The sequence below is a fragment of the Triticum aestivum genome, chromosome 5B (genome assembly GCF_018294505.1).
Source record: "Triticum aestivum cultivar Chinese Spring chromosome 5B, IWGSC CS RefSeq v2.1, whole genome shotgun sequence".
Classification (NCBI taxonomy): domain Eukaryota; kingdom Viridiplantae; phylum Streptophyta; class Magnoliopsida; order Poales; family Poaceae; genus Triticum; species Triticum aestivum.
The window spans coordinates 217049367-217062720 of record NC_057807.1 but is presented as its reverse complement, the minus strand read 5'-3'; the positions used below and the strand labels follow the sequence as shown (position 1 = coordinate 217062720).

The following is a 13354-nucleotide window of genomic DNA, read 5'->3' as shown; positions in this document are numbered from 1 at the left end:
AAAGTATTCAAGCCAAGGAGACGAGACCCCGGCAAGAGGAGCTTGCCGGGAAGGCCAACCAAGGCATCTCAAGGAACTTGCCGCGATGTGCCACGCGTCCCGGCGAGGCCCGGTGAGCGACAAGCTTCCGGCAGCGACAAGACAACGACCGCGGCAAGGCGCTTGCCGCGGCAAGCTACCACTCTATACCCGCGCTCCAGCACATCCACCAACGTGTCGCCCTGGGACCTTTCCAGGCGCGCGTGGCAAGAGGCTGTGCAGCCAGCGGTGCGCGGTGGCAAGCGACGCTGACAAGATTACCATCGTGGCAGGCGGTGGCGTCCCTGACGGTCCCTTTTTGCACTATTTGGGCGACGCAGACGGGCATTTAATGCCTTTGTCCCCTGCTATCAGGGTTAGGTATGATACACTGTACATGTAGTTGTACCAACCGCAATTCCTTTTCCATTTTTACCCTTGTCTATGTTGCCACCTGTCGGTGACCCCTTTAGCATATAAAAGGAGGCCCATGCGCAACGTAGAGGGGGGTTCGAAGGCAGAAAAACACTCACGCTCGGTCTCGTTAGCAGCTAGTGTGTACTATAGCACTCAACGCTCCCAAACAAGAACTCAATACACTCAGACATGCAGCAGTAGGAGTGTTATCTCTCCGGAGAGCTCCGAAGCTGGGTAAACTGCTCGTGTGCTTCGCCTCGATCCGCTCTTCGTGCGATCTCCGCCCCCCGCCGAACCGAAAAGGGGCTCGGTCCGCCGGTCCCATAGGTGTTCGTGGATCAGTTTCCCCCGACAATTGCAATCTGGATATTGTGAATAAAAGAGGAAAGCTTTATTGATCAAGTGGGGTTCTATGACGTCTTAGTCTGGTCGTTGAACACAAACGAAGTACGCGAAGTTGCAGCTATGACGAACTTTTAATCTAAACAAAACCGAAAGTCTAAGCGATGCCCTAAGGGCTGTATATAAGGAGGAAGAGGGGGGGATTTCGTGGCCCCTTGTAGGAGAGGTCCGAAACCAACCCACTCTATTTTTCCTACATATACGAACTCTACAAATAGCCTATACTTCTATATTTCGAAATTACATGAGCCTGGCCCAATAATAAGGTGACGCAGCACCTATAATAGTGTCACGACCCGGATTTGATAAAATCCAAGTCTTTGTGCTTACTGTGCTATCCCTGGATCATAGCTAGCACACACAGTAACAAAATGAATATCAATAAAACATACATCATTTTACTACAAGGGTACATCCAGAATTAAACAAATACATACCATTGGCACAGCTCAATGCTGGCACATAATACAGCGGAATAATACATAGTTGCTAAGTTAGGGCTCCATCAACGCCACTGGGCTCGTTGAGTGTAGAACATAACCCTATCGTGTTTTAATCTGTCAAGATCTGCACATTACAGGTGCAGGTGAGTACGTGGAATATAATCGCAAAGTTTAACAGAATATATATGCAGGGTAAGTACAATGGAGCTTTCATTTGCGTAAAACCAATATTCTCCTATACTAAATTTTGTGAACTTCTTTTGAAATAAAAATAGTTTTTAGTATAAAATAGGAGTGAGACACTTGAATATACGCACCAGTGCTCATTCTCCAAAATAGTTTTAAAACATACATAAGTTTGAAGTGAGACACATTCACTGTGCTCATTCCTCAACTTTAACCCTTAAAATAGATTTTTAGAAAAGAGAGGGGAGATTCTTCTTCAGTCCAAGTCTTCAGATGCTCAAAATTGCCCGTAACCAGGGACACGGCTAATCGATTAGGTTTAACCCTTTGCAGAAGTCGTACACGTTCCTCACATGACATAATAAACCCTTTGCGTCGTGACACCCCTTGGGTGTGTGACCGAGAGGAGATTGTGACGAAGCTTTTCCAAATGGTCCGCTTTATTTAGTTCTAGCACAACCCGCTCCCTTGACAATTAAAACCCCTCTTCGATGGTCGTACCTGAATAAAGGGTTTCCCGATAAGGAAAAGCTAAGCCAGAGCCATAATAACATGTGGCTGTACTGGAAGCTACATCAAACTATACTTGGAAGATCTCCGTCCCCTGGATGACGGTCCCTACCAAAAACCTGTGTGCAAGACCCCAGTCGGGCGCATTCACTGCAAGACCCTGATGGGCGCAATCACTTGTAGACGCTCCCATCATACCATTCCGCCCGGGGAGTAGAAGTAAAAATAATATATAGTTTTTGTCTTTCAAAAGTTTTCACAAAACATTGCCCCAAAAGAGGGCAAGTTTATTTGTTCAAAACTTGTTTGATTTTCAACCCACCCATTTGTGCAAGCGTGGCCAAGCATGGTGGTGATTCTTTATGGCCCTAGATAAAAATAATACTTTGCAAAAAATTTATGAGACATGCATAGTGTTAAAAATTAAAGAGATATGCATAGTATGAAAATATAGGTCAGGGCATGATCAATTTGCAACTTGCCTGATTCTTGAAGTTGATATATTCTACTTCGAGTCGTCTCTCCTTCACCTTATGATATATCTAACGATACAAGAAAATAATTCAAGACACAACAATTGCAAATGAAGATCTACATAAAAGATACAAATTCACAATACAAATTATTAAGTTTTTACTAGTACTAAGCTAGTTACTATGTCGTGGTAGGGTTGACGTATGACCAAGTTGGCTTGATTGAAAATATGACATAAATCATATTTCGGGGTCGGATCAAATTGGTACAAAGTGAAGATCATGGTTTGATAGGATGAGGGTTGTGAGGCAAGATTCTACGACAATTTCATAATGGGTTGTTCGGAATATTTGATATGGTTAAACGGAAGTGGATATGGCATGCGTTTCAAGATAAAGAATTAAATTTGTAATCTTATAACTTCAAAGTTTTGTGGTGATACAAAATGATCAGAGAGGTTCCCTATGGATCAATCTAAGAGATTGAACCTATAGACAAATTTTAACGAAGTTATTAAACGATCATCAAAGAAGGTCAAACTAAGATGTTGATGTTAAAACATCAACTAAACTTTGCTAAAAATTCATGCAATGAGTTCTAACACAAAGGTCAGGTCCTAAGGTCCAACTTTAATATATAAAATACTTTTATATGATTTACAGAATAAAAGATATAGCAAAATTACTCAAATTCGTATTTAAATCAAAATTAAATTTTAGTTTTCCCAAAAGTGAGATTTTATAATTTTATAAAAAACTATAGGTTACAATGAATCTGGGGATATCTTATTTGTTGAAATCGGACATACGGTTTGGGAGATAGCAATTTCCGAAGTTTGGGTATTTTTCTGAAAAATACAATTACGGGATTTACAGGAGATGCTATGTGTGATGTTTGTACCGATTCATTTTTTTTAACTGAACAGAGAGAGCGGCCTGTTGCCTGATGGATCGAACGATCAAAAGGAGAGGAATACTCACCGGGGAGAGGTGGTCCGGTCGCCGGAGTTGGTCGGGGCGGCGGCGCGTGGCTCGCTCGTGCACGAGGGGGTTCACGTCGCCGTTCCTGAAGATGAGAGGAAGACGATAGGCTATTGGCCCTGTCGATCTCGTCCACCGTAGGGCGTGGGCAGCGGCTGCAGGCAGAACGATGGTGGAGGTCGGGTGCCGTCGTTCGTGCGCCCTGGCTGGAGAATTGAGGGGGAAAAGGGGTCAGCGAGGTGTGCAAGGGAGATACATAGAGAAAGGAAGAGACGAGGGGTCCTGAGCTTCACCGGAGCCGACGGGAACGTCAACGGACGGCGACAACGAAGCTCGGGTCCGGCGACAAATTCTCCGGTTTTGAGGCGAGAGGAAGAAGGCTTTTGGGTCTGGAAGGTGTTAGGGCTGAGGGCTCTCCTCGCGGTCTATTTATAGTGGCAGTGGGAGCCGGTCCGGGGAGATCAAGGGAGCTCAACATGGCCATTATGGCTGTTTGTGTGTGTACGTTTCATGGATCAATTCGACGATTTAAAGCAATAATGTTGGGTTCTAATTCCCTGAATGGGTTATTTATAACGCTCTCCATAATTTTCGTGTTTACCCCGGAGTGAAACGGGCAAGGAATTAAGTGGGAGGAGGTGAGGAAGAGGAGAAGGCCATGGCTGTTTCTGTTATGCGTGCACCAGATGAGAGTACAGAGGAGGAAGAAGGTGTTGCGTGGAGTTGGGCTGAGGAAAAAATTATCATCGGCCTTAGTGGGAGAAATTGGCCCAACAGGAAAAGGCAAGGAAAAAAAAACAAGATGGCTGTGCTGTGCTGTTGCCTCGCTCCCGTGCGAGATTTAGAAAGAGAAAAATGGGGTGGGTCAAAGCTAGAGTTTAGGAATTACAATTTATTTATAATTACATACATAAGTACGTGCATAAACAGCTTACTTAAGACAAATAATAAAAATGTTTACATTAGTGTCAATATTATTTAGAGTCCAAGAAAATTAGTTTCAGAATTTAATCAAATACATTTTTTTAGCACAAACAACTATCAATGCTTTATGGACATAATTGAATTATTCAAAAATTCAATTTAGAGTTTTTCCAAGCTCCCAAAATGATAATTGTGCAGTTTTAAACATTTCCAAATATATCACTGGAGAAGTCATATTATCTCCTCTTATTAAATTTTTGTTTGAATAATTTGGAAATATTTAATGGCACTAAAACTCCAATTAAGATCCAAGTTCAGATGGAACTAAAAATTCAAAGAACTTCACATAAAATATTATTCCACCACATTTTGAGAAAGTCATTTTATTCTCATTCCATTTTTATTTGTGGTTTCAAAATATTTCATAGGTGTCCAAAAGAAAAGCAATTGGCTGAAATATTTGAAACAAGAATCAAAAGGTTTTAATTTCCCATGAAAATCATACCAATTCACTCAATAATATCTTATTATTAACATTCCAAAATTTGGAAATTTTTGGGATGTTACAAACTACCACCCTTAAAAGAAATCTCGTCCTCGAGATTTGCAGAGGCTAGCAAGAAATAGGTTTGGGTTTGGGTTCCTTGGTTTACTTCCCCGGGGTTTGGTCATAGCAGCTGCAAGTTTGTGGTTTATCCCTTTTGCTTATTGTCTTGAGGGAACATCTTCTGTTATATAGAAGTCTTGCCTTCTAGTTAGCATTCCTATGTTTGAGATTCTTGGCACCATTCTTGTGTCTTCACCGATCTGTCGTATGACCCATTTATCATTCTAGGGTGTTCGAAAACTACCACCCTTAAAAACAAACTTGTGAGGGTTCCATAGTTTCTTAATTCCATGATGGTTCTTCCTCGAGTTTCTGTGGTTTAGAATTGGGATTTCCTCAAAAGAAAAGTCTTTCTCATAATCCATAGACACCAAAACTACTACCGATACTCTCATGGTGATCAAAAGCTTCTGATATAACTCCTTCATGTTCCTTCCTTACCATACCATTACGTTAGGCATGGGTGCCTATCTCGCGCGTTGCTGCGGGAACCATGTTAAAACCAATGCATAAATAAGTGCCTAAAACCAATGGAAACAAACGTAAGAGTTTTACATATTTAAAATGATAAAACATAAAAGAAGTGTGTGTGACAAAATGATGTATAAAAGAGAAAAAAGAATCCCCACAAAAAGAAGACATGATTGATGAAGTGGCGTTGTTTGAGTTGATAGGTTAACGCAAAAATGCATGCATGCGTTGGGAAAAAGGACATGCATGACCAATGAGATGGTATAATTTACATTAATGCAAAAAGTAACTTATGAACACATGCATGACTCCTTGATGCCACACAATTTTGATCGGAAGGCTGTAAATAATTGAGGTGATGTGGAAGCACGCATGTGTAGAGAAATCTAGTAGTGGGGGCTAGCTATTTAGATATAGAAGATATGTCTTACCATTCTATGGTTTTAGGCTTGCGCAACGACACTCTTCTAGGGTTTAAAGTCTCTCCGATTTACCAATCGAACATACAAAATATATAATAAGAGTCTCCGATATGGGGGCCAATCCATCCTGTACTCAAATCATTACCTCATATGCAGATAAGTAAATCGCGTATTCTAACACTCGGTCTTCCTCACTCCTGTTTAAGAGGTCTTCACCTTCAAAGTACTAAAACGCTTTTGGGTGGCGGTGATCCTACACAGTTGTATTACACTTGCATCCATAAAATAACATAATTTCCTCACATCTTCATTTGCTTTCTTTGAATTCGTATGGCAAGAAAAGATTGAAGCAGAGATTCCTTGAACTGTTCCCAAGTGATTTCCTTTTGTGTTTTATCGATGGCTATACGCATCTTCCACCATGTGTTAGCCTCTCAAATGAAATATCGTGAAGAATAGTTCACCTTCTTCTTTTGTTTTACCTTGCCGTCTTTCATTATTCTTTCCATATTCTGAATACACTCTTCTGCTTCTAAATGTGTCACTTGTCCCATCAACATAGTTTCGTCCACCTATGGGGTTTAAGGTTTGGTCAGAGATGAGATAGGGTTTTAGATAGCAAGGAGGAAGAATACACGTACAATCAATCATTGAGCAACTCATATCTCATCATTTTCTAACGATTATAATAGGCTTGTTTACTATGGTTTTGTCATGAAGTCTTCAATCCTTTCGTTCTTGAAAGTCTTCCGTGCGTGACGTTTCACCCGTATAAAGGTCTTCTGTGAATCATCCGTAACTTGCACCTCTCAAGGTTGAATAAATAATACAAACCTACGGAGTTCATATCCTAATAATGCATAATCTTAAATCACACAATTCAAATGACAATAACATCAAATCAATGGCGAAGAACTCCACCAAAAACTCCAATTTCACTCATAGATTTCAAACAAACAATTCCTATGGTACCTTCATCCACATGAGTTGGCATGGTCGGGTACACTACTCGCACTCTTTAATTTATTTCACAACTCTCATGGTGGGCTTAGATACCATTTGAATTATGTGGGATATTCCTTTGGTAGTGGTAATCTTCAGCTTCTTCACATCCATCTTAGTCTTAAGTGTCTTCAGTTCTTCTGAAACGTCTTGGACATAAACTTCAGTACCGAAGACTCCTTCGCTTCGCATCAATTCCATGAAGTAACCTTTAGGCTCTTGAAAATCCATACCAAATATCATTGTCAAAGTCATTGGAGTCTCGGAGGTTGATCATCGAAGTTTTTTGAGAGCAGACGAGAGCTTAATAAAGAAAAGAAGAGGATACGAGAATACTTGTCGGTGCTATTGAAAATATAAGTTGTTCCTATCAAAGTTTTCCTATTTCTAAACCATTTTCTAGGGTCACGTCCTACAGTCAATGTATGCTCTGATACCATTTTGTCACGACCCGGATTGGGTAAAATCCAAGTCTCTGTGCTTACTGTGCTATCCCTGGATCATAGCTAGCACACACAGTAACAAAAATGAATATCAGTAAAACATACATCATTTTACTACAACGGTACATCCAGAATTAAACAAATACATACCATTGGCACAGCTCAATGCTGGCACATAATACAGCGGAATAATACATAGTCGCTAAGTTAGGGCTCCATCAACGCCACTGGGCTCGTTGAGTGTGGAACATGACCCTATCATCTTTTAATCTGTCAAGATCTGCACATGACAGGTGCAGGTGAGTATATGGAATGTACTCGCAAGTTGTAAAGGAAAGTTTAACAGAATATATATGCAGTGTAAGTATTGATGGAGGTTTCATTTGCATAAAGCCAATTTTCTCCTATACTAAATTTTGTGAACTTCTTTTGAAATAAAAATAGTTTTTAGTATAAAGTAGGAGTGAGACACTTGGATATACGCACTGGTGCTCATTCTCCAAAATAGTTTTAAAACATACATAAGGTTGAAGTGAGACACATTCACTATGCTCATTCCTCAACTTTAACCCTTAAAATAGATTTTTAGAAAAGAGAGGGGAGATTCTTCTTCAGTCTAAGACTTCAGTTGTTCAAAATTGCCCAGAACCGGGGCCACGGCTAATCGATTAGGTTTAACCCTCTGCAGAGGTCATACACGTTTCTCACATGACACAATCAACCCTTTGCGTCGTGACACCACTTGGGTGTGTGACCGGGAGGAGATTGTGACGAAGCTTTTCCAAACGGCCCCCTTTATTTAGTTCTAGCACAACCCGCTCCCTTGGCAATTAAAACCCCTCTTCGATGGTCGTACCTGAATAAAGGATTCCCCGATAAGGAAAAGCTAAGCCAGAGCCATAATAGCATGTGGCTGTACTGGAAGCTACATCAAACTGTACTTGGAAGATCTCAGTCCCCTGGATGACGGTCCCCACCAAAAACCTGTGTGCAAGACCCCAGTCGAGCGCATTCACTGCAAGACCCTAATGGGCGCAATCACTTGTAGACGCTCCCGTCATACCATTCCACCCAGGGAGTAGAAGTAAAAAATAATATATAGTTTTTGTCTTTCAAAAGTTTTCACAAAACATTGCCCCAAAAGGGGGCAAGTTTAGTTTTGTTCAAAACTTGTTTGATTTTCAACCCACCCATTTGTGCAAGCGCGGCCAAGCATGGTGGTGATTTTTTATGGCTCTAGATAAAAATAATACTTTGCAAAACTTTTATGAAACATGCATAGTGTTAAAAGTTAAATAGATATGCATAGTATGAAAATATAGGTCAGGGTATGATCAATTTGCAACTTACCCGATTCTTGAAGTTGATATATTCTACTTCGAGTCGTCTCTCCTTCACCTTATGATATATCTAACGATACAAGAAAATAATTCAACACACAACAATTGCAAATGAAGATCCAAATTCATAATACAAATTATTTAGTTTTTACTATTACTAAGCTAGTTACTATGACGTGGTAGGGTTGAGATATGACCAAGTTGGCTTGATTGAAAATATGACATAAATCATATTTCGGGGTCATATCAAATTGGTACAAAGTGAAGATCATGGTTTGATAGAATGAGGGTTGTGAGGCAAGATTCTACGACAATTTCATAATGGATTGTTCGGAATATTTGACATGGCTAAATGGAAGTGGGTATGGCATGCGTTTCAAGATAAAGAATTAAATTTGTAATCTTGTAATTTCAAAGTTTTGTGGTGATACAAAATGATCAGAGAGGTTCCCTGCGGATCAATCTAAGAGATTTAACCTATAGAAAAAATTTATTTTAACGAAGTTATTAAACAATCATCAAAGGAGGTCAAACTAAGATGTTGATGTTAAAACATCAACTAAACATTGCTAAAAATTTATGCAATGAGTTCTAACAAAAAGGTTAGGTCCTAAGGTCCAACTTTAATATATAAAATACTTTTATATGATTTACAGAATAAAAGATATAGCAAAATTACTCAAATTCGTATTTAAATCAAAATTAAATTGTAGTTTACCCAAAAGTGAGATTTTATAATTTTATAAAAAACTATTTGGAGGAGGGGAGGAAGAGGAGAACGCCATGGTTGTTTCTGTTCTGCCTGCTCCACATGAACATACAGAGGAGGAGGAAGGTGTTGCGTGGAGTTGGGCTGAGGAAAAAATTATCATGGGCCTTAGTGGGAGGAATTTGCCCAACGGAAAAGGCAAGGAAAAAAACAAGATGGTTGTGCTGTGCTGTTGCCTCGCTCCCGTGCGAGATTTAGAAAGAGAAAAATGGGGTGGGTCAAAGCTAGAGTTTAGGAATTACAATTTATTTATAATTACATACATAAGTGCGTGCATAAACAGCTTACTTAAGACAAATAATAAAAATGTTTAAATTAGTGTCAATATTATTTAGAGTCCACGAAAATTAGTTTCAGAATTTAATCAAATTCATTTTTTAGCACAAATTACTATCAATGCTCTATGGACATAATTGAATTACTCAAAAATTCAATTTAGAGTTTTTGCAAGCTCCCAAAATGATAATTGTGCAGTTTTAAACATTTCCAAATATATCATTGGAGAAGTCATATTATCTCCTCTCATTAAATTTTTGTTTGAATAATTTGGAAATATTTAATGGTACTAAAACTCCAATTAAGATCCAAGTTCAGATGGAACTAAAAATTCAAAGAACTTCACATAAAATATTCTTCCACCACATTTTGAGAAAGTCATTTTATTCTCACTCCATTTTTATTTGTGGTTTCAAAATATTTCATATGTGTCCAAAAGAAAAGCAATTGGTTGAAATATTTGAAACAAGAATCAAAAGGTTTTAATTTCCCATGAAAATCATAGCAATTCACTCAATAATATCTTATTATTAACATTCCAAAATTTGGAAAATTTTGGGATGTTACAAATATCCTCTGGACGAAATTTGTGAAGTGGCATCTTGTATATTGCGTCCAAGCCTTCATGCACTCATTACGGTGGCTCCAAAAGTCCTGAAATCATCACTTGAAACTTCATTCTTGTTTCCCTTGCGCATGCCATCATCTCCATGCTTGTTCTTGCTCCTATGTTCATCATTCTCCAAGCTAGGCCCTTCATTTGTAAGCAAAACAAATGTATCCAATTTAGGCAACATCATATTCTCATGAACATTAGCATCATTACCAAGAAACGAGAGTACCTGGTAATTTAATTGGCGTGCACGAGCTCTAGTAATTGGTCCAGTATGTATAGTAGCAGGGGTTGCGGTGTAACAATGGTATTGATGTCCTCATCATTGGATGCTCTGATTTGGGTGTTGTAGGAAGCCTTTTCTAAAGAACATCCCTGCTCTGTCTCCAGGCATCTCCTCTATGGCCGCAAGTTCCGCAAGTTTTTCTCACCTATGATTCCTCTCTATCCAAAGCACAATCCGCAAGAATGTGTCCACATCCGACGGATCATGATGATCTCTCTGATCCGGTTGGTTTTGATCGGAAGAGCTAGATGGTGAACAATTCCTCTTTGTTCATTTTCTTTATTTTTCTGAAGGAATAAGTAGATGAAATTTACCATTTAACACGTGCAACTATAATTCTCTCTCTCCCTCTCTCTCTCTCACGCAAGTATGTATAGTATGATTTTTATTTAATTTTTATTACTTTCCTTTGATTGTTCGATAGAATAAGAGAATATGGCATAGTGCAATTCATTTTCAAGTATTTTGTTGTCCGGTCATATTATTCCAGTGTGAATGGCTTGAGATCAATCCAATCCCCTAGTGATACCATTGTGTGACTGACATTGTCGCTCTTGTACTGCCAGGTTCAAAACTAAGGTTTTGTTTGTTAGCTGCTAGGGATTTCGGAGGTTCCATTAACAAATCACGTGTATTGCATCCAAAAGAAGGAGGCAAGGAGCTCTATCATTACAGTTAGTTTCTCCTTTCAAATTGATCATACAAGATTACTCCTCTAGGACATAACGAGTACAAAATGCATTTAGCATTTCGCAATGTCTACTCTTATCGAGTATGACAATTTCCTATAGTAAGATAATCGTTGACCTTGTGGAGTTTAATTAGTTCCATGCAAGAATTTTTAGGGTTTCTTAATTCGTTTCACTCAATAAAGTTGCTTGATGATTTACCTGTTTTGTAGAAAGAAGTTCAATGTGCATCAAGGTTAGCCTCGAGATCCAGATTTTCTCAAGAATAAGGTTAGCACGTAATTCACAATTTCTGGAACATGCTTGTTCATAAAAAACATAATATATTCCTACATGATTTTTACTATAGTTCAATGCAACAAAATTATATTTTATATAATATCCACTATATCTAGCTTGGTATGCTTCCATCCTCTTTCTTATGGAATGGCCTATTTCCACTTTCCAGCTATCACGATGCTCCTCCCGCGTTCGTGCTTTTGTTTAATAATTCTTATAGAATGTGAGTTTACATGCCAATCAATCGGTGGCTTCAAGTGTGGCGTGGGTTTCAAGAAAAATCTCCATATACTAAACCAGAATGATGGAAAATATATATTTGTAATTTTATTAAATAATGATATGCATATAATATTTGTCATGTGGGAAAGTGAGTTTTAAATTAACTATTTGCATCGTATCAAGGTGACACAACCACGGAAATGTTTACTCCAGGTACATGTCTCTATCACTCACACTTCTGCATAACAAACTGGTATTTTTTCATAAAATTTGCTAAAGAGATTAGTATTGCTACTGCCATTGTTGTGTCTTTTTTCATTTATGCAATTCGCCCATGCTAAGTAAATATGAATTCGAATGTCGCATGGTTTCATACTCCCAATCATGTCCTTTTTTTGAGGGAATCCCAGTCATATCCTTAAGGTGTCTTTTCTCTTGCTAGATATTCCCTTCTGATATGTAATAGTATAGCCCATACTAGAATAATGTATTTCCAATTTTTTGAAGGTGTATTTTTTGTTCCATCAAATTTGTGATACATTATAATTTAGAGGTTTCTAATGGTTTTGGTGTTTGTTCAACTAAATGCTCAACCTGACTACGCCTCCCTCCCAGGGGCAAGATGTACAAGTGTGATCATAAATAAGCAAATAAGGGTGCTGATGTGTTTCCGGTTTGGAGATAGATGCTAGAGTAGTAACCAGTGTTTAGTTTGTGAAACTACAATCAAACAATCTTCTCTAAGGCTAAGTACTTAGATATGATCTCTTCAAACCTATGGCTTCACTTGAAAAATGTAAGAACATTAGTTTTCTGGTTGTTCTGGTATTGATGACATCCAAGCCTAAAGGGTCTATCCTCATAGAGAGAATCAAGTATGACCCCTTTTGTATCCATCGGTCTAATTGTACTATGTTGCTTGACACCATATTAAATAAGATGTAAATGGAGCATATATGCTGTTACTCAGGAACCATGCTATTTTTTCACCTTTGGATAATAGACAACTAAGTTATATTATCTTGAATTATGATGAGAAGGTGAATTCTAATCAACCAAATATGTATACCAACTTTCCAGACTTTTCACATCATTCCATCCAAGGTTAAAAAACAAATATTTATATTTCTTTTAATAGTTATTATTTCTCTCTCCATAAATCCTTCTCCTATAAATACTACAAATTTCCTCTTCAACGTGCGGGGTATTATCTAGTTCTATCAATGTTTCTAGCCACATCATCAATCTTAAGCAATTTTTCTTCTACCATAGCATTGAAAATCTTTTGGGAGTTAATAAAATATTTAATATTATTCTCAAGATCATAGGGTATCTTATTATAATTTCCATAGGAATTTTTTGTAGGAACTACCATAACTATTAGTGGAATTACTAGGAAGCGGCCTAGGATTAAAATTGTCTCTCTACGTGTTATTACCAAAATTGTTCCTACCAACAAAATTCACATCCATAGATTCATTATTATTCTCAATCAAAGTAGACAAAGGCATATCATTAGGATCAATAGGAGCACTCTTGCTAGGAATCAATTTCATAAGTTCATCCATCTTTCCACTCAAA

General features: G+C 38.4%; 1 long non-coding RNA gene across 1 annotated transcript; it reads right to left on the bottom strand.

Annotated features, from left to right (window-relative positions):
• Positions 1-2458: 2458 nt before the first annotated feature.
• Positions 2459-4089, bottom strand: LOC123115906 (uncharacterized). The gene is made up of 3 exons (XR_006456822.1): positions 3724-4089; positions 3431-3636; positions 2459-2518 (listed from the first exon to the last, which is right to left on the bottom strand). It is a non-coding gene; the product is annotated as an uncharacterized lncRNA (long non-coding RNA).
• Positions 4090-13354: the final 9265 nt, after the last annotated feature.